This window comes from Thermobia domestica, chromosome 17 (genome assembly GCF_964235325.1).
Source record: "Thermobia domestica chromosome 17, izTheDome1.hap1.1, whole genome shotgun sequence".
NCBI classification, from domain to species: domain Eukaryota; kingdom Metazoa; phylum Arthropoda; class Insecta; order Zygentoma; family Lepismatidae; genus Thermobia; species Thermobia domestica.
In genome coordinates, this window is record NC_137470.1 from 42136590 (window position 1) to 42158566 (window position 21977).

The window sequence follows — 21977 nt, forward strand, 5'->3', positions numbered from 1 at the left end:
GGATAACTCCGACATCGTATTTTATTTTCAAAATCATGATTTTTTTTTCAAACTCGTTTTTTTTTTTTTTTTTTTTTTGAATTCCAGATTTTTTTCCGATTTTACTTTCCGGATTCTGGAAAGTAAAAATTCTGTTATTGGCCATTTCTTGTACATTCCAACTTCAAGCAATGGCAATGATTGTAAAGTCCTAAAGAAACACTATACTACGTGGTGTCAAATTTGTTCACTTTCACATATGTTTATTAGATTTCCGGTTTGTTATCCAGAAATAAATTATGAAGAAAAGTAAGAAAATATGAACATTATGATTAAATGTTAATTTCTTATGAACTGAATATATTTTAATGTTAAGACTTATTTCAATCGATGGAGCACTTCTAGTTGAACCGAATAACAGGTAGGTGGGTAAATTATTGTGCGTAGTTTTCCGGAAAATCAAAATAGAAAACGAATCTTGTGGCGCGAAAAAAGTATATCAGTCGTTGTCAATACAATAACAGTTTTTTATTTGCTGGAATAAATTATTTCTGTATTGTTCACATTTGTAAGAAATATATACTAGCAGATAGTTCCTTTTTGTCTTGCTATCGGTGGTACAGATACTTTTGTACCCACAGAGTTCTTACAATGAATTGTAAACAGTAGCGTACCTAGAAGGTGAAAACTGGGGGCAGCCTGAATCCAGACTATGATAGCTAAAAATGAGTTTATTATATACATTCAAAAATATATAAATAATAGCTTAAATTAATTTTGTTACTCAAGAAACTGGGGGAATAGGCCCCGCAGGTCACGGGCTAAATCCACCTCTGATTGTAAATGAATAAACAAATTAAAGACAATTTAGATCATTGGTTGGTTGATTTCAGTACTATCAACATTCTATTGGATATTAGGTGGTGCCCAATATTCTGTTTTTTAGGGATTTTTATGCACCTGCATTTTATCATCCGAACTCAATTTTTGGGTACACAACAGGGACTTCAAGCTCCATTGTTGATTGTAATAAATATAACCTTTGAGCTCTATTTCTGAGTTGCAAAAATATGAACTTGGAATTACATTTTCACCAACCCAAATATGAACCTTAAACCACAACCGCTGAAGCTAGAGATTCAAATTTGACAACTACGCTAAAGCATAAAGAACCATAGCAAATCCAGCCACATAATTAAATGCTAAGAAACAATACAACTTTAAGAAATATCATTGTTCACGTTAACCATATACAGGATGTATATACATTGTGAACTTCATGGAAACGGCTGAGAGATCTCCAGAAATCAAATTCAAGTCTAACAGAAATAATTAAGTATATTCCAAAGTGATAATACAACGTATTTGTATTACATTATAACTTATATTGTGTATCTTGCGGCCTTACTGCAGGTTTCAAATGCATTTTGAATTGTACCTTTCTGTGGAATAGCTCAGTTGTATTCAACTGAAACTTATCTGTAAAATAATCTGGAAATTGCTCACAGCCGAACTTAATGTATTTAAAATAAAAATGAAAATTTTAAATCAGAATATGTTAAATAGTTTACTGATTACTTAAATACAAGTTAGATAAAAACTCAAAGACTCTTTAATATAAAGTAACAAATTAGTTAGAACTCAGTTAGACAATTGTGTTAGAATATGTTAAGTAATATTAAACGCGGCACACTGTCATATTTTTTAGTGAAATCCTTATTAAATTTAAGTGTCTTTGCATTTTTCAAAATTCAATTTCAATTTTTTTTAAGGAAACTTATCTAGGTCTATAGTTAATATTCCTACTTACAATATCAAATTCTTTTTGTTACAGGTGAATATGGCTGACAATAAGAAGATGAACAACAATGAGCAACGGTAAATACTAAAACAATTCTTTAAAATCATTAAATATATGTACAGCCACTTACATAAATACCTGTACCCCTGACTGTTATAATTCCATTACTTGGGGTCCAGGTCATTTGCAGTTGAGAGAACGCCTAGACAGGTGCAACCCAACTTACACTTAACTTTTCTTGGCACTGACAGCAGTTGCTAGCACTGAGTCAAGTCTGTATGCAAGAAAAATTGTGAGTAGACGACGCACGAAAGATTTCTCCATTCTGGGATGAATCTCTGTTTCATACCGTGTTGTCCAATGTACATCATATGTTAATCTCAATCTTGCTGCGTATGTAATGTACTATTTCATTATATACTATATATTCAAAGAAATGAAAACAATGATAACACATGAATCTGAAAATGCTTAAAAGTAAAATAAAATACCAAATCTAGAACAATTGCTGGAAATAAGTTTGTAAATCACTCTCTCCATTGACAGATCTTCTACACTTCTCCTTATTCCAACATCTTTTCTCTTTCTAGGGAAGAGAAAATCTTGCTTGTCACAATGAGTAAGAATTGAAATTGAAACAGAAACACTTGAAAAAGTTTCAGTCTGGCCGTGACTTGAACCTGATTCTAAAAAATAGAAGTTCAATACACTAACTACTCAATTATCGCTCCACTTAACCTTTCACCCAAACTAAATTGTTACATTCGTTTCATGGAAAAATATAATGAACATACTAATGCTTGTGTAAGTGTCTTAATGACTTACTCGAGATTTCCTTGTCTAACTCAAAAACAAGTTATATAAACTTTCATCAATGGGAAAAATATCACGAAACGTTCTTCAAGATGAGGCTACATCTTCGGTTGCAGGGATTTTCCCGATTTACATTATATTTCGTCTCTACCATAACTTCTAGTTTCCAAAGAAGAAAAGCCAACATAAATTATTTTCATATTCCTAGAATTGTATCAACATGTGTAGATATAGACAGTTTTATGTTTATGTTCCATAATACTAGTTTATTTTCTTATATTCATATGAGGAATTTGTGGCAAATTGAGCCGGTGGCACTAGCCGAGTGATCTCGGACGTTTGGCTTCTGATAATGAGGCGCGATCCATTACAGGTCCGAATTATTCTGAAGAACAAGGTCAGAATTTTAACTGTCCTCAGTACTTCTGTGTTGGTGTGCCTGTAGTGTTTGAAATACGTCGAAATAACGTGAGGTGCAAGTGGCAAACAATACTCCGGTTGGGGCGATTTGTTTAAAAAAAATGTGAAAGTAGGAAACTCCCATTGCAGCTACCTGGGTTCAAATCCCGTCGTGGCAGTTACTATTTTTTCTGAATGGCAAAATAATGCTTAAGTTATTAGTATTGTAATTATGCTATTCCTTTATTATTATTATTATTATTATTATTATTATTATTATTATTATTATTATTATTATTATTATTATTATTATTATTATTATTATTATTATTATTATTCACGAAGAAATTAAATGTCGACTAAAAGCAGGGAATTCGTGTTACTATTCGGTTCAAAATCTCTTGTCGTCGCGAATTCTGTCGAAAAATTTGAAGCTTAAAATATATAAAACGATAATCATGCCTGTTGTTCTGTATGGTTGCGAAACATGGTCACTTACTCTGAGGGAAGAACATAGACTGAAAGTATTTGAGAACAGGATCCTGAGAAGAATATTCGGACCCAAGAGGAACGAGAATGGGGAATGGCGGAAACTTCATAACGAGGAACTACATAGTTTATACGGTTTACCCAACATTGTTAGGGTCGTCAAGTCTAGGAGGCTTAGGTGGGCAGGTCATGTAGCTAGAATGGAAGAAAGTAGAAACGCTTTCAAAGCCTTGACTGGAAGAACCATAGGAAAACGACCATTAGGAAGACCTAGGCGCAGATGGGAGGATAATATTAAGATGGATCTCGCAGAGATAGGAATACAAAGTAGAAACTGGATGCAATTAGCTAAGGATAGAAGTCAGTGGAGAGCTTTTGTGAACGCGGCACTGAACCTGCGGGTTCCATAGGCCATAGAGTTAGTTAGTTAGTTAATTATTATTACCACACAAGGAAAGAAAAAGTAACATAGTCGAAGGTGTTCATAGGAACATATATGATATACAGTATGTCAGATGTTTCTTAGGTTTACACATGAACGCAACAATATTATTACGTTTATGGATTTGCAGATAGAATTATCATTTTATGACAAGGAATGGAATATAAATATGTGTTAGCTGATAGCAGAAATGCATTTTGCTTCGCCCTTCTTGTAGTTAGAAAGGTCAGGGCACATCTTAAATAGGATCATTCCCGTGACTAGCGTCGTAAGTTCGATCACTATATGTAATTCGTGAACAATTAGGAACAATTCCTTAAAACTCATTTTTGCCCATACTATAGCAGTAAGGACGTGCTTAGTCCTTATGTGTTCATCAATTCTTGCATTAACAAGTTACTTCCCAGACAGTTGCGAATGAAGTTTGATAGGGATAACATAATTTTTTGTTGTTGGTATTTCATCTGCGAAGGAAGTCGTCTCAACTCTTAGAACCAGAGAAATTGAATATTTTTCATGTTAGTATATATCAGAAGTATCAATATTGCAAATTATAAAATAACTCTAAATTGCCTCAGCCACAATCGAACTCGCGTCCCCAACATTATGAAATTAACGCTTAAGTTGCTAATTTAAGACATCACTGTTCTGGGAGAGAAAAAATTGTTGTGCAGTGAATTCAGTAATTACACATCTTTACGATTCCAGTGCAATAATGCTGAAACTTTCTCATTTCAGTCATGATAAAATAGTAAAGTATTATGCAGAAAGAATAGTCCAGAGAAGTCCACTTTAAATTGACAACTGATATGTACGGAGGCGCTGCTGAATGCTCTCGTCTCGTGCTTTTTTTTTCACGGCACGGCATTGGAGAGATACACATATTGATATGAATCTGGTGCTTCAGGGAACTGGATTTTTATATGTTAACTAATTTAACGAACCTTCTTCAGTACTTTGTTTCCTATTCTTATGCGTTTTACTCACTTTCACAGTTATTCCACTAACTCTTTAAGAACAGGGACAAAAACACAAACATTGAGGACAGTAAAAATCACACACAGTATTCGCGCGTTCTCCCGCTTGCCGCAAGTAAAAGAATAAATTATGGTAAACATGCAATTTTCGGTCTTTCATCTTCTATTCTCTGTCAAATCTAGAGTTGGAGTGGGTCAGAGGGTCAAATGGACCGAGCTTTTTGAGTGGGTCAGTGGGTCGTGTGTCAACAGCATATGACCCACTGCGACCCACCACTCTCCGTTACTAACCACTCACTATGACCCACTCTGACCAACCAACTGACTCAGCTCACTGCATTGTAGACAGCATCGTCTGAAGAGCATATTTTTTAGCCTCGACCTTAGCCATATAAACTAAAAACACGTTTCTGATTGGTTGCAGTTTGCGATTGTCCAAACCTTTTGGTGTATGTATTATGTATTGTACTAGTAATAAAAGGAAATTGTCACTTTGTTGGAATTGAAGAAGAATATTGAAGAAGCAGTAGAGGTTAAATTTATATCATGGCAGTCAAGGTGGAACAAAACGAGACCAGTGGGGATTCTAACCCGCTCCTCCTCCTTCTACTAGTACTACTACTACTTATCTTGTGTATTCGTATACCAAAACTGCACTTGTAACGTAGTCATTTTTGAGTATTATTTTCATCTTATTTTAATGAAGAAAGTGTTTTAAAAATTTTAAATATATATATATATATATATATATATATATATATATATATATATATATATATATATATATATATATATATAAAAGCTTTCCTTGGCCTCGTTTGAACCAACACCAGAGACAATTATAATTACTAACCCATTGCGCGAGTATGATTGGCCACGAAGACCACCAGTAGCAGACACTTGATTTTTGATATATTTATGCTACGTGGTATAACGGATAACTCCAACTTACCAGAAACTCGTATTTACCTCCTATGAATAGGGTCGGGCGTGATTTAAAAACATACTTCTGAACGCTGGTCAATTTATCTACGTTTTACTTTCAAGCCCTCCAGTATCCTTTTTCATTTGGTTCTGTTTACTTACGTCAGATGAGTATATCTAAGTGAGAAAAGAACTCGAGGTATTTTTGAATATTAATATTTGTAATTGTAATAATAGCAATAGGACCTATACAACTACTTGTGTTAACTCCTCTAAAGCTCACACAGACTATGAGCTTTAGAGGAGCTAACTGCTGGAAAAACATACATTTTTAAACCACTGTAATATATAAATTATTATATAAAAAATGAATGTAACTATGTGTGCCTAATCATCACGTCCAAATTGCAGTCAAATAAAATCGTCTTTGCTATATAGTTAGTTCTTAATCAAAACTTTGATGTAATCATATTGCGTTCATTATAATAATATACTAAGAGATAGTAGAGGTAGGAATATTTACGAAAAAGTGGAGTCTCCGACAAGCCGTTGAACTTACGGAGCCGAAAATCAGTATATTAACTCTATATGAAAAATGAACAGAACGTCTCATATCATTTTTTAACATTTTCCTTTATTGGGAGGGGTTTACTTTCTAGATATGGCAAATAGATAGTGGATTTGTTTGTAAAAATAATCAAAAACTATCGATATTAGTTGAGAAACAAATTGAGAAAGAAGAAAACAGCCGGGTCCGATTGCCGGCGGGAGCTCCTGTGGTTCGGATTGACGCTAATCCGTATGTCCGTATCTCATGTAGCCTCACTGCTGAAAGGGACGTTAAACTCAAAATCAACTCACCTCACCTCAACAAAAAATATAGTGATTCGCATCAAATATCTATATATGCTTACCATGTTTTTTCTACTATAATAACTGCTGAAGCTTGTATACTATATGGAGCGTCCAGAGCACGGGGCAATCAACCTATAATGTTGTGAGAAAAATAGATATAAAATTTGTAATCCAAGCTTCTGTATGTTGGTCTACTTACCTTGATTTGGGACCTTCAAATTTCATCCGTTTTTCCACTGAAAATTATCGATAATAATTCAACAAAAAATTAGACCATGATAATTTAATCGAAATTCTTCGTAATTTTGCCTATGACACACACTTTACCATTTTATATCGTAAAAGTCAGAACAATCGTTATTGTAACAGAGGGGTGCTTGAGCGACTGACCGTGGACATTGAAACTCCAATTACTTATAATTTGACAATATGGTTTTATTAGAAGTTTAAACTCTTTAGTCGGTAGAGAAGAGGCCGTGAATCATGTGTCAGAGTTGATGACGTTGTGTTTATGTGGGTCAGCGGTATATGGTGGGTGGTGGTCGGAGTGGGTCATGATAGATGGTAGGTCAGATTGGGTCACGGTGCGTGGTGTGTCATGGTAGTCATGGCTCAGAGTGGCTCACGGTGGATGGTGGGTCATGATGGGTGGTGAGTCAGAGTGGTCCACGATGTGTGGTAGGTCAGTGGGACGTGTTTCAACTTTTCATTTTCCAACGTCATGTCTGGTCAAGTCTATAAAACCAATCCAAACAAGGTGCAATATTAATACACAAAACGCTCAACATCTTAGATATTCATGACATAACTATTGCATGATCCGAATATCTCTAGTATATCCACAAATCATCATTTGTCATATCTTACCGAAATACGTCATGACTTTTCCAACAACCTGATACATTAAGTGTTGTTGATACGCAAAGTTCATTGATTTCATCACTGCTTCGCTTACGCTCTTATAATCATCAAAACCCTTAGGGTACTTCCCGTAGATACAGAAATGTGAAATGCAGTTTCCAGGCTTGGTGTAGCGTGCAAGTAAATAAATAAAAAGCAATATGATAGTATTTCCCTCTCCAAATCCCCTACAGCTGAGTGTGTTGAATATTCAACAAAAAGACTTAAAATCCAATCAGAAAATTCAAAAAATATCAAATATGTAGCCAGGTCTCGACTTAATAATAATAATAATAATAATAATAATAATAATAATAATAATAATAATAATAATAATAATAATAATAATAATAATAATAATAATAATAATACACATGATAATAATGATAATAAAAGAATAAATCAATTGCGTAAATAATATATTCCATTTAAGAAAAACATGATTGCCATGACGGGATTCGAGCCCGTGTCTCTGCCATACGAGTTTCATAATTTACCAAGCTAGCACACATTTCTCTTACGAAGATAAAACAATAAACTATTAGTTACGGAAAGTATTAAGTAGAACTTTCTTTTTCTACATGTGTTGATGCAATATAAATGAAGTCTGCCGGCTTGCATGTTCGCTGATTCAAAGAATTTCAGATATCCTCTGATCTTATTGGCCGATGCAGATAGAACATCAAGTGTCATGGCCTACATATAGCGAAAATAAATCGTCTCTCGTAGTCGAGCGCATAGCCCTCCCAGGTGGTCTAGTAGCTAGCACGTGCGCCTTTGTTGTACGAAGTCCCGGTTTCGATTCCAGGTGGGAGAGCCTTTGTGATTTTCATTGTCCTCGATGTTTCTGTGTTCGTGTCCCTGTCGTTATAGGTTATTAGAAAAAGGAGGTTAAACGAGTAAATCAAGTAAAATTAGTAATAAGTAGTTTAAGTAAGTTACAGAGACATGCTCTGTGACTCAGTGATTTTTTTAAAAAAAAGCGCTTTAGCGCAACATTCTAGTAACGAAAATCCTTTATGGCGTGGGTTTAAATTTTACTTTTTAAATTTTTATAACACTTTTTTCATTAAAATAGGATTGATAATAATACTCATAAATGTGAATTACCGATTTTTTTTTAAATGTTCGTAACAGTTTTTTTTTTCATTAATATAAGCTTGAGGTTTTACTATACGGATCCATAGTAAAAGTAGTAGTAGTAGAAGCAAAATAGTATTAATACTAATAGTAGTAGTAGGAATAATAATAGTAGCAATGATAATAGCAGTCATAGTAGTAGTAGTAGGAGGAGGAGGAGGAAGTGGTTAGAAGCATCACAGGGTTTGGTTAGGTTAAGTTATCTTGCCATTTTTTCTCTACATTTTATATGACCAACTTCAAACAGCTTGCTAGAATAGCGTGCTAATACTGAAGCGCTTGGGATATGCGAGAATGCTGCCGGCATTTCTTCTTTGGAAATTAGAAGTTACGATGAGGAAAAAGGGTAGTGGTATAAATCGGGAACAGCTAAAAACGATGAGATAGCCTCAACGTGAAGAACGTTTCGTAATATTTTTTTCATTGACGAAGATATATATAACTTGTTTTTGAGTTAAACAAGGAAATCTTGAGTAAGTTATTCTGACATCACAAGGAGCGTCATTTTATACGAGCATTAATATTTTGTATAGTCTTACATGCGACGATTTTAACTAGCTAGTAGTTTAGATAAAACCTGAAGTGGGGCAGTAGGTAACTGGTTAGCGAATTAAACTTCTATTCGGCGGATCCAGGTTCGATTTCCGGTCAGTTGAAACCTTTTCAAATGTTTCAATTCCAATTTCGCTTCCAATTACATTCTCAGTGTGACAAACAAGATCTTCTCTCCTCCAGAATGAAAATAGTGTTGGATTCAGGAGAATTGGAGAAGTACTCCCAATGGAGGCAATCATTTACAAACATATTTTCAGCAGTTGTTCTAAATTTGATACTTTCAAGCATTTCCTCATTCATGCGTTTTCAGTATTTTACTTCTTTAAACATATAGACCCCTAGTATAAAAGAAATAATACATTACATACACAGCAATATTGAGATTAATATATCGCGTTCTTTTGAAAACACGACGCGAACCATATATATACATCTTATAATGCAGAACTGTCTCGTTAGTCACCTACTTTAAAATTTTACCTGTATAAATACCTGGATAAGAGTTACCAACTGCTGCCAATGCTGACAAAATTACCTGTAAGTTGGGTTGCATCTGTCTAAGCTTTCTCACAACTGCAAATGAGCTGGACCCCAGGTAATGGAATTATAACATTAAGGGGTCCAGGCACATATGTAAGTGGGTGTTCTTAAATAAGGTCTTTTACGCAATCATTTCCCAACTAGTGAATCTATGACACATGTATATTACTTATTTCTTGGAGAGCAGCATAGAGAGCATGCCAGTGTGGGTCCAGGCATTAGGATACAATATTGTAGTATGGTTACTGTACAACCACTTATATAAGTACCTGGATCCCTGACTGTTATAATTACATAACTTGGGGCCCAGTGCATTTAAAGTTCTGAGAACGCCTAGACAGATGCAACCCATCTTACACGAAACTTTTCTCGCCACTGACAGCAGTTTGAAGCACTGAGTCAAGTCTTTATGCAGGTAAAATTGTAAGGTGGGTAACTAACGAATCAGTTCTCCATTCTAAGATGAACCTCTATGGTTTGGATCGTGTTTTCCAAAGAACACCATACATTAATATCAATTATGCTGCACATGTAATGTATTATTTCTTTATATACTGTATGCTTAAAGAAATAAATACTAACCACGCATGAATCAGGAAATGCTTGATAGTAGCTGAAAGTATCAAATTTAGAACAACTGCTGGAAATAGGTTTGTAAATGATTGCCTCCATTTAGAGACCTTCTCCAATTCTCCTTATTCCAACATCTTTTTTACTTTCTGCCGGAGAGAAGTTGAAATTGAAATTGAAATTGAAATTGTATGTATTGAAATTGAAATTGAAATTGAAAAATATGAAAAAGTTTCAACCTGGGTTCGCCGAATAGAAGTTGAATACCATAACCACTTACCTACTGAGCTCTTAGTTTACATGTTCGGGACTACACAAGACTTTACAGAAATTTTACAGAATACTTTTGGCTCCGTAACAAAGCACTATAACAAATACTGAGACCAAGCATATATACTCAAAACTAACATAGCAATTGAGAGCACTTCCGAAGGGAAGCTAGCAGCAACGAACAGGAAAGAGAGGACTCACGAAAGTACTACTTCTAGAAATCTACTGAAATAACGCTTGTCCAACGCAGACGAAAACTATTGTAACGAGTGCGTTTAAGAAGTCGTAATAAGTGTAAGCGTCCATCAATGGGGCGTAGTGGTGAATATAAACGATGGTGAATGCGACTAGAAGAAAGAACGGCGTGATGTTCTGTAGGTTGGAAAAAACGGAAATCTAGGAAAATGTAAGACAATATGAACTGATGATGCGGTAGTCGACAATTGTTCCTAATAATATCGTGAGGCAATTCGAAATAATTGGAGCACCGACGCAACAAGTGTAACGGTGGGACAGCGTGTCTTCCTGCGTACATCTGATGCACTGAGCGTCAGAAAGACGATGCAGCTCAAAGAGACGAGCACGTGGGGGTATTAATTGATGAACCGCTTGAAACTAGGTCACCTGGAAATAGGAAGGCAAAACGGGGGCAAAGATGTTAGCCCAAACTTGCAACCAATGAATCTGTGGAAAACTCTGGGGATACGTGAGAGAATCGAATCGAAAGTGTAAGACGCAAGTAAGTGGTACAAAGTAAGTTAAGTATAGCCCTGAGGGCATAGTGCACACCTACATAGGTCTAGTACTGTATTAATGAGTGAGGAATGAGTTTTATGCAACTACCATTCCTTCCTTACTTCCTCCGGGAATTCCTCATTGCATAATTGCAGGTTATTTCAATGCACTTGTAGATCCCCGAGATTCTCTGACGCCTACTACGCCTTGACCTACTTTGTCGGAGCTTATTCCCGTCCTAAAGTTAAAAGACGCTTTAGTTGGGTCAAAATCAAAGTACGTATTCACCCGCTGCACTACTACGATAAAGTGTCGAATCGACCGAGCATACATTTCAGAGAGTTTATGCACTGCGGAGATACAACAAAATACAATTCTAGTGGCGCTGTCAGATCATGCCGCAATTGAAGTAGCTTTCAAAATGGATTTCTTGTTACTACCATCTCGTGGCTCTTCCTATTGAAAGATTAATACTGAAGTCATGTCACGCAAGCAGGTTGTGGCGGAATTCTCGCGTCGATTACTTTATTGGTGCATGACGCAGCGGTATTACCCCTATGTGATTTCCTGGTGGAATTTATCTTGTAAACCTAAATTACGCACTTTTTTCATTGGCAAGGGCGGATCGCAAGAGTAGATGACCACCATTTATATGAATTTTTATATGAAGCTCTCTGCACATTTTGGAATGCCCCACCTTCTCTGGAGAAGCTGGCTTGTGTTAATGATACCTAATACCGATTGAAAATGATCTACTCCCATACTTCCATCAGTGTGCATTTGTCGGAAGATTTTATCATCGTTTTCCAGTGGAGACGATAACTATTCATCATGTTGATTGCATTCTGCGGAAATGGCGTTCCATCGCCATTTACTCTCTCATTCTGGAATATGGCACTACCACTAATAATTGTATGCAGATTTTACAAGAGTTCACGCGAGTTCATGCGACTTTGCACATGCGCATCCCATAGACTACACACATGCCCAGGAGTTTCTGTCCACGTTTGTACACCAGCTCACGGATGACGAGTGTCAGATATTAATCAATCCTATTACTGAGGAGGAAATTTTCGCGGTTCTCAGGCGAACAAAGGGCCGGTGCCCACGGAGAACATGAATTAAATATAGTTTTATAAACAGTTTCGGTCGCATCTACGTCCATATCTTACCACTCTTTTCAATGCCTTAATACGACGCGAAGCAGTGGGTAGTAATACAGCTATCTTAGTCCTCATTCTAAAATTCCACGCACCGCTATATGTTCAGGACTATAGATCCATCGATCTTAAGTTGTTCACCAAAGTTCTTACCAATCGACTGTGACCAACCATCCGTCGTTACATCAGTCCATATCAGGCGCCACTCCATGCTATGCATAATCTTTTATATACACTTCGCTCTTTGCGCGATATATTTTCTTATTTTCTTTTTCGGCAGGTACCGGCGGGTGCACTAGCTGTAGATTTAGAGAAAGCATATGACAGCTTAGATCACGGTTTTTTGTTGCAGGTACTTGAAATCTGGCGGTTTTATGTAGCCTTCCGCACGGCCATTAATAATTTATATACCACGGCCAATTTCCGCATCCAGATTAACGGACACCTGTCCCCTCTTATTCCGCTGAAACATGCATTGCGTCAAGGGTGTAGTTTGCCAATATAAATTTGTGCGTTAGCATTAGATCCTTTACGCAGAAAGTTGGCAACTCTGCACCCCCTGAACCCTATCGTTTCTTGAGTCAAAATATATTTGGGTATGCGAATGACGTCACAATCTCCGGGGTGAATCGTGTGCTTATGACGCGTGTTTTACAGTATTACAGCGTTTGGTACATTGTTCCGGGTTACAGTATAATGAACAGAAAACTAAAGTACTACAATTCAATGGTTTTCATTTACCTGTTAACGAGCCTGAGGTGCCGTGTGTACCTCACGTCACATCGTTGAAGATCCTAGGTATCCCGTTTACGTCACAACCTATCCCCTTATCGAAGAGATTTGGTCCCCGTTGATGCTACAGATTAGCCAGTTTTTTCCCCAGCAATTCCGTCGCATTCATTTAATCCATCGTATCCAATTCATCAATATTTACATTGCACCCAAACTGTCGTACCGAGGTCGATTTTCCCCTTAGCGGAGTTGTTTGCTAAACGTTTTTCTCTTTATTCTTATGGAATATTTGGCGTAGCTTCTTTTTTCGCATTCCACGTACAGGACTATATCTTCCCCGTCCGCAAGGAGGATTGGGTCTCGTCAATCTCAGATTTAAATGTCGAACTTTGTTTACGCTCGATTTCTATACTGCCGTTGCTGCTAATGAATCCTTTGCATTCCAATGAATACGATGTTTCTGGCCAAGTTATACATTCCCTGTGAAACCCCGGTTATTAATTAGGCTGATTGTTGCCCGGAGTACATTACTTCATTAATACGTTACTGGACATACCCCGGTGTGGTTCTCTGCCTTACGGGACACGTTTCGCGTTCCTTGTTTAACTTCCTTCTCTCGTTGATTTGCAATCAGATTATTCCCCGAATTCCTCACCGATAACCTCAGACAATGTGGTACCAGGTATGGGCTAATATCTCCGTCCCGGTATTACCTTCATACACCGGGTGAGGCATTTAAAACTGTCTTTGGGAATATCTGCAAAACTACAATTCGGATTTTGAAAATGCTGTAGTAAAAGTTGTTCAACACGAGGGGGGGATCCAATGATACCACACTCGACCCGCTACCTCATCCCCGGGGGGAGGGGGTCAACTTTGAAATCTTAAATAGGAACCACCATTTTTATTGCATATTTTGATTCTCCGTGAAAATATACGTAACTTTTGTATTGAACATTTTTTCATTGCGTGATAAATGGTGCTGCAATCTTAAAAAAAAATCAAAATGGCTTTCAAACGAAAAATGAGAGATTTAAAACTGTTTTGGGGAATATCTGGAAAACTACAAATCGGATTTTGAAAAAGTTGGAATAAGAGTTGTTCGTCTCGAAGGGGGACATCCAATGATACCACATTCAAACCCTACCCCAACCCCCCGAAAGCGGGAGGGGGTCAACTTTCAAATCTTAAGTAGGAACCACCAATTTTTATTGCATATTCTGATTCTCCCTGAAAAAGTACGTAACTTTTGTATTGAATATTTTTTTCGTTGCATGATATATGGCTCTGTAATGGACAAAATAAAGATGGGTTACAAACAATCTGCAAAATTAAAATAAGTTACAAAATACACATCAGATTAGAAAAGTTAGTTCTTGTGATATTTTCGAAAATGCTACCAAATTTCACCTTAGTTGATACCCCCACTACCATCTCATATTAGAAAGGCAGTTATTCTAAGATCTGTAATGAGAAACCGGTGTTTTATACCAAAAACACTTGAGTCTCCAGAACTTAATACATTACTATGTCCACTTTGTTTGTGTAATTTCTGTCACAGATGTCACTTAAAGAGGCGGCATTTGGAAACATTCAGGGTTTGTTTTTTATCAATGTATTAAAATCTAGTTTTAGCGTTTCTCAAAAACAACGACGTGGATGTAGTAATAATTTGTTCCCTTCGGGATTCTTTTTTAATGTGAGTTCCCTTGCCCCTCACCATCCGAAGCAGGATATTTGGGCGTAAGGCCGTTTCGGCGCGAGATGTTTGGGCTCAAAGCCGTATATCTAAATAGGTTAATCTAGTTAAATGGGTTATAATTATAATTCATTTCATAACGAGAATCCGCATGTTTTCGCGCTAAAAGCCTTTAAAATAGGCACTAATATCACATATACTCTGTTATAAAAAAATAACTGCACAACTTAAGAAATTTAGAAAGATAATATATGACATCAATTTTCAATTTTTAAGAAATCATCAAAAATTAATTTTCGTTACGTTATTACAATATGCCCTATGGCAAACAGTCACTGAAAGTCTCAGTTGCATTAAATGCTTAGGCCTAGTTTTATTTTAGTAATTTTTTGTATATGCCTAATGCAGAAGGAAAAAATGTGATGTTACATTTACCATGACATAATCATTACATTACGGAATTATGGGCCAAACCCAGCAAGTACCGCAGGACGGGGTTACTTTGCGCAAGATTCAAGCCATTTTAAAGATAATCGCGTGTAACTTACAAACATAATGATTTAGAACACTGTACTTTAAACATATAAGGTAAACATTAGTGTAAGTTCATTAGTAAACATTCAGTATAACCATAGTTATTGAAATATAAACTTTGGTGGAAAGTAACCCCATAGCTGGGGTTACTTTGCATAACATACAATAAAGTATATTCGACATACGAACATAATGTTTCTGTTCAATGTTTTCCCTTCAGTATTTATACCTTTTACTTTCTACACACACCTGCATGCAGTCTACAAAAATTGATATTAGAATGATGGTACTGGTATCAGCAATTACTTTGAGTTATCGATATTTGTAAAGAAAATTATGTATTTTCTGCTACCGGCAGAGGAACCACATTCTAATAGTTTAGCATATGTCCCACAAAAATGCCAACTCAGGAACAAAAAAATCGCCGTGAACTGATTTGCCTCGGTTATTCCTTATGTCCAAGAATATCATCCCAAACGTAATTAGAGGGAGATTTACGGGATTTGGGAATTTCAGGCTGAAACCCACCCAAATTGCAACTTTTTTTTTTAATCTAATGTTAGTCATTCCTAAAAAAGTCTAGTCATATGTAAAAAAACGAAGTCTTTGTGAGTGAATCATTTCTCAAACTACTTTTCTGGATCCGCCACTGTTCATAATTTATTTTCCAACAAGAAATTCATAGAAAATTTACCTAACTTTAGAACGCAGGACGTTCCAATAGTAATAATTTTCTATCTAAGCGGTATTTTGGTCCTGTGCAAAGTAACCCCGAGTAGAGACTGAAACTGTCTTCTCCCAGTTTTACTTTTTTATGACTTTAAAACGTTTCACATTTCAATTCCAGCTATTGCATCAAAGTCCAATTATACACAGTAGTATTCTACAAAACTGACTTAACTTTGGGAAAACATCTTGTAGGTGATATCTTTCAAATTTTGGCCACCTTTACAGTGACTGCTTTCCATACCTCTACAACAATGGACCCTCTCGGTAATTAGAACTGATGTTAACCGCCAACATTTTAGCCAAAATACAGTTAGATGTTCTGTCTGAGATATGTTACATATATTATGTTAGATATATTATAAAGGACAGAAGTTTATTTTGGGGTGTCACAGGCTGCCTACAGTAAAATTTGTTTGGACCACTCCTCCTATTTCAATGAATAGTTAGTGCCTTTTTTTTTATGAAATACAATAGAGTCTCAACTATCCGGCCTAATGAGCAGATAACATAACAAAAAAGCATTCAATAAATAGTACCTTCCTGAACCGCCCACTCATAGCATTAAAAAATCCATTTTTATTACAAAAACAACTTTTATTCATTTTTCTGACTTCTTGGTACAGAGCAATACTTAGTGAACATTTCCTATGTTTTGTAACATTCGTTTTAATAATTTATTATAGAAAAGGAAATGCAAAAATGAAAATATGTGCAGTATTGTACACATTTTAAGCCACATTTTTAAAATAACTAAACGTTGAGAAAAAAACGCTTTTTTACACAAATTACATGTCCATATCTTAATTTATTAAAAATAAATTCTCTTCCAAAACTAAGTCGCATAGTACGGAGCAGGCCGGTAGCCAGCCCAAAAATGTAGGGGGGCTTGGCTGAAGTTAGAAGGGACCCGATCCAACCATATTATAGTTCATCACCATATTATAGTTCATTTGAAAGCCTACCGTGAAAATTTTAAGGGGGAAGGAAAAATTTAGGGGTGAACCAGCCCCACTAGACCTCTCAATACGGGCCTGGTACGGAGATCTGATAATAGAGATGCGGATAGTCGAGAATCTGCATTTTTTATTTTTTTATTTTTTTTATTTTTTATTATTTTTTTTACTGCTACAGATAAGTTGTGCATGGCGTGCAGAAACTTTGCTGTGTTCAAGATGTTATTTTTAGTTTTTGCAAAACTGTTTGCACGTCTTTTGAAATTTCCAGTAGTCATTTTCATATTTTAGTGCCTAAACATCCGGATTCTAGTTACGAAATACAGTATATGTAGGTAGGAAACCTATTTGTATAAAAGGTTTTGTGTCCAAACCTTTCGCGCCCAAGCGGCCGCACTTAAACGTCTTGCGCCCAAATGTCATGGACCCTTACCATCAAGGTGCTTGTTTCAAGGCAAGTCCTCTTGCCTCTCACCATCGTGGTGCTTGTTTTAGGAGAGTTTCCTTGCTTCTCACACATCTCCATTGTTTACTGAAAAAATGTTCGAAATGGTGCTCGTTTTCTGCAACACACATTGCAAGTGTTACATGTACAGCGAGAAGTGACCATGGATTGCGACTCACGATAGCATTCCTTGCTTTTTAGACGGTAATTTGAATGATAAAGAATGTATCGCAGAAAATAGTCACCATTTCGAACATTTTCTTATCACTTGTCAACGGCGTTTAGGGATGGACACGAGCAAGTTCCAACGTGTCTTCTGTGAAACTCTACTCGACTAGAAATAGATTTCTTTGAGCTCGATTCGAAACAGACATATTTGAGCTCGACTCGAAAAATTCCCTCCAATTCGACTCGAATTCGGGTAGAGTTTCGAGTCTAATCGACACAAAACGAGCCAAATCCTGTGTGTAGTTTCAAGTATCCTACATAGACAATATAATTATTTTCAATGATACTACTGCATATTATTATTATTATTATTATTATTATTATTATTATTACTATTATTATTACAACTCCGTGTATAAATATGAAAGTTAGGCGGTTTGTATCTCAGTACTAGAAACTAGTTGTCTGGCAACCTCGGTAGTTGTGAAGCTTATAAGGCAAGGACATCGTTCAAAAGATTCTGAGTTTGAGATCCAGAGGAGGAAGTATTCCGGTTCGAGCCAATAACTTAAAAAGTTATAAGGCGCCGGCTAAACACGTTCAAAATTGCTCGGTCCAGGACTAGGCTTATCAATTGCTCAAACAGCTCGGCTCACATCTCATTCACTAACGAGCCGAACCGAACAATAAGCATAGCTAACAGTTCACCCAACCGATCCGGCTCGAGCTCTAGACTCAGTTCAACCAAACGGAGGAAACGGATCATTTCAACCGAGCCGATGGATCACCTCAAGCGAGCTGGCTCTAGACATCGGCTCAGTTGAGCCGAGGCAAACTAAGGTGGTTATAAAAATCCCTTGTTGTCTTGTTATCGAGATGAGACTACAGGCGACCAATGTCCCCTCTCGTGAGCAGAACAAAAAGTAGTCCACACTACTGATTATATTTTGCATGACTTTCACTTTGCAGTCTCATCAGGCCATCATTTCAAAACGAGTTAAAACGAGATGAATGAGTGAGCTATTTATCAAACTCGATTCGTCTCGAAACTCGAGTTCATAAACAGTGACTCGGCTCAGAACTTGTAGTTCGACTCGGTCTATCCCTAACAGTTTCTACCCATTTTCATTTTTTGTAGATTACTGCGCTATTTATCACACAACGAAAAGAATGTTTTAATACAAAAGTTATGTGTTTTTACATGGAGAAAGGGAATCAGGAATAAAAAACCGGAGTTCCTATTTAAGATGTCAAAGTAGACCGCCCTCGGGAGGTGGAGCTAGGGGGTCGACTGTGGTATCATTGGATGTCCTCCTTCGAGACAAACAACTTTTGTTACAATTTTTCAAAATCCGATTTGTAGTTCTCTAGATATTACCAAAACAGTTTTAAATGCCTCATTTTTCGTGTGTGTAAGCCATTTTTATTTTTGTCGATTACACTGACATCTATCACACAACGAAAAAAATGTTCAATACAAAAGTAACGTATTTTTTTCACGAAGAATCAGAATATGCAATAAAAAATGGGGGTTTCAATTTAAGATTCAAAGTTGACCCCCCTCCCGATCCCGGGGGTTGGGGTAGGGTGTCTAGTGTGGTATCACTGGATGTCCCCCTTCAAGACGAACAACTTTTATTACAACTTTATCAAATTCCGATTTGTAGTTTTCCAGATATTCCCCAAAACAGTTTTAAATGCCTCATTTTTCGTTTGTGAGCCATTTTGATTTTTGTCGATTACAGTGCCTTCTATCACGCAACGAAAAAAATGTTCAATACAAAAGTTACGTATTTTTTCACGGAGAATCAGAATATGCAATAAAAAAAATGGGGTTTTCAGTTTAAGATTCAAAATTGATCCTCCTCCCGCTATCGGGGTTTATATATAATTGCCTTTTTTGGTTCCAATTTTAAGAATTACAAACTGACTATCATCTGCAGTACCTCTCAGACCTCAAGTCAACCGTTATTTTCTTTTTTTATTATTATTATTCGTTAGACAGGAGTACATTTGATGGAAGGCGGTAAAAGTCTCGTGCGAATATGATAGGATCACAGTAAATGATTTCAAAGATCCAGGATGTTAGAAAACTTTTGAGCGGTAGTATATATATATGTATTATATATATATATATATATATATATATATATATATATATATATATATATATATATATATATATATATATATATATATATATATATGTGTGTGTGTGTGTGTATACGGTGTTTCAAAACAACACCGACAATGTTTGGGAGGTGATTCCTGACACCAAGATAAGACAAAAAAAGTATAGACCAACCTGGGTGCACAAACGCTCCTTTTCCTAGTTATAGGTTGCCGAAAACATGAAAAAATGTACTTTAAAGGACCAATGCTCCAGAACTATCTCACCTACGGTAGTCGGGACAAAACTTCATTAGGAACTAGTATGTGCAATATCCAAATATCCAAGTTTCAGAATCCTCCGGTACTTCCGCAACCATTTTTATAGAAGTAGTTGGTGAGTAGTTCAAATTATATGCCCATAGTCAAACTCCCTCTCTAAAAGTTGTCGAATGAGTACCTTAGGTTCTGACACGTGTATTTTTACATAGCTCCCATACTAGTTCTTAAGTGAAGTCTTGACCCAAGTAAGGTAGGTCCCATAGTTTTCGAGCTATAGATCTCTCACGTTCTTATATATATATATATATATATATATATATATATATATATATATATATATATATATATATATATATATATATATATATATATATATATATATATATATATATTCGGCAACCCTTAACATTGAAAGGAAGCATTTATGCACCGAGGTTGGTCTATACTTTTTTTCTTATTTTGGTGTGGAGTGTTGTTTGAAACACCATATTTATATAGACACGTCCAGAAATTAAATATCGTTTTGAGAAACATATACTAAAACAGCTCTGTTCAAGCGAAATTTATTTTTGCATGATAGAGCACACTTATATTACTGGACTGTTTATTGCAAAACTATATTTTTATACTTTTTATTGGAAAAATAAGTACTAATATTATTTAAAGTGTAGTTAACAACGATGCAAGACAACATGAAAAGTGATCAATTACTGTTGAGTTCATTTTTCTAGTTGCCTTAAGAAAGATTCCTGCGTAATTCATATTCTGGCGACACTGTAATTCCTATGAGTGGCAACACTTAATACTCTTCCAATTCATATTTTTGAGTTGGAAGTTATATTTTATTATTATCTTTTTACACTTAAGAGAAACGGGGAAAAGAAAAGTCCTTAACTTTTGTATCATTGTTAGTAGTCTTTCCTCTTAATACATTTAAGGAAACTCGTTGGAATGATAGATAAACGCGTTTAGAGCTCTAAATGTCGTTTCATAAGATATATTTTGCATTAAGATAAAGCATTGCATATATCTGATTCTGGACTATAGTTATTCTAAATATTTTTTTTAACATGAATGCCATGTTTGGTTTCACTACAAATATTATTATTTATTATTTTTTTTTTTACTTATTTCTAGCTCTGCAAATACGCGCCGTCATTTGGAAGAGACTTCTAATGATTTGAATGAAAGGATAGCAAGATTGAACTTTGAGACGCGTGAGTTGATGACGGATGCGAATCTGCTCAAGATAAAAGTTTCCAGAGGATTAAACAATGGTGTGGAAATCGCAGAAAAATACGGAAAAGACATTAAAAAGAATACAGATCACAAATAAACATCAAGTGATGTGTTAATGTTTCACAACCATGGCTGTAATCAGATCTTCCTTCTGTAAAATTGGACTTCGAATTTATAAGTTGTGTTCCAAAATATAACAGAGATCTGATGAAGTTTATAGTTTTATTTTTAAACCTACTCAAAAGTAATAATAAGAAAAGAAGGTTATTCTAAAGTATTGAATTCCGTGGTTCATAAGATACGTAATATTTATTTGAAGGTATCGTGTTACGTAATTTGTAGAGTATGGACACTAAATAGCATTATATGGCGGGTTAGTGGAATACAGGATTTCGAGCTTAAACTTAATATCAAGTAATCTTTATTTATCGAAAGTGATTATATAAAGGTAACCGAGAAAGTTCTGTCGCATTTTCACCCATACCTTCGAACATTGATATGATCTAAGACGTGCCTGGAAGATCACAAATAGTCCCTA

The 21977-nt window shown here is 35.8% G+C and overlaps 1 long non-coding RNA gene across 1 annotated transcript in view; it reads left to right on the forward strand.

Moving 5' to 3' along the window:
* LOC145674578 (uncharacterized) overlaps positions 1–21598 on the forward strand; it is a 43725-nt gene extending 22127 nt beyond the window's left edge. The window contains exons 2-3 of the long non-coding RNA XR_014128984.1: positions 1814–1857; positions 21338–21598. This is a non-coding gene — a long non-coding RNA (uncharacterized LOC145674578). The remainder of the gene's footprint in view (positions 1–1813; positions 1858–21337) is intronic.
* Positions 21599–21977: the final 379 nt, after the last annotated feature.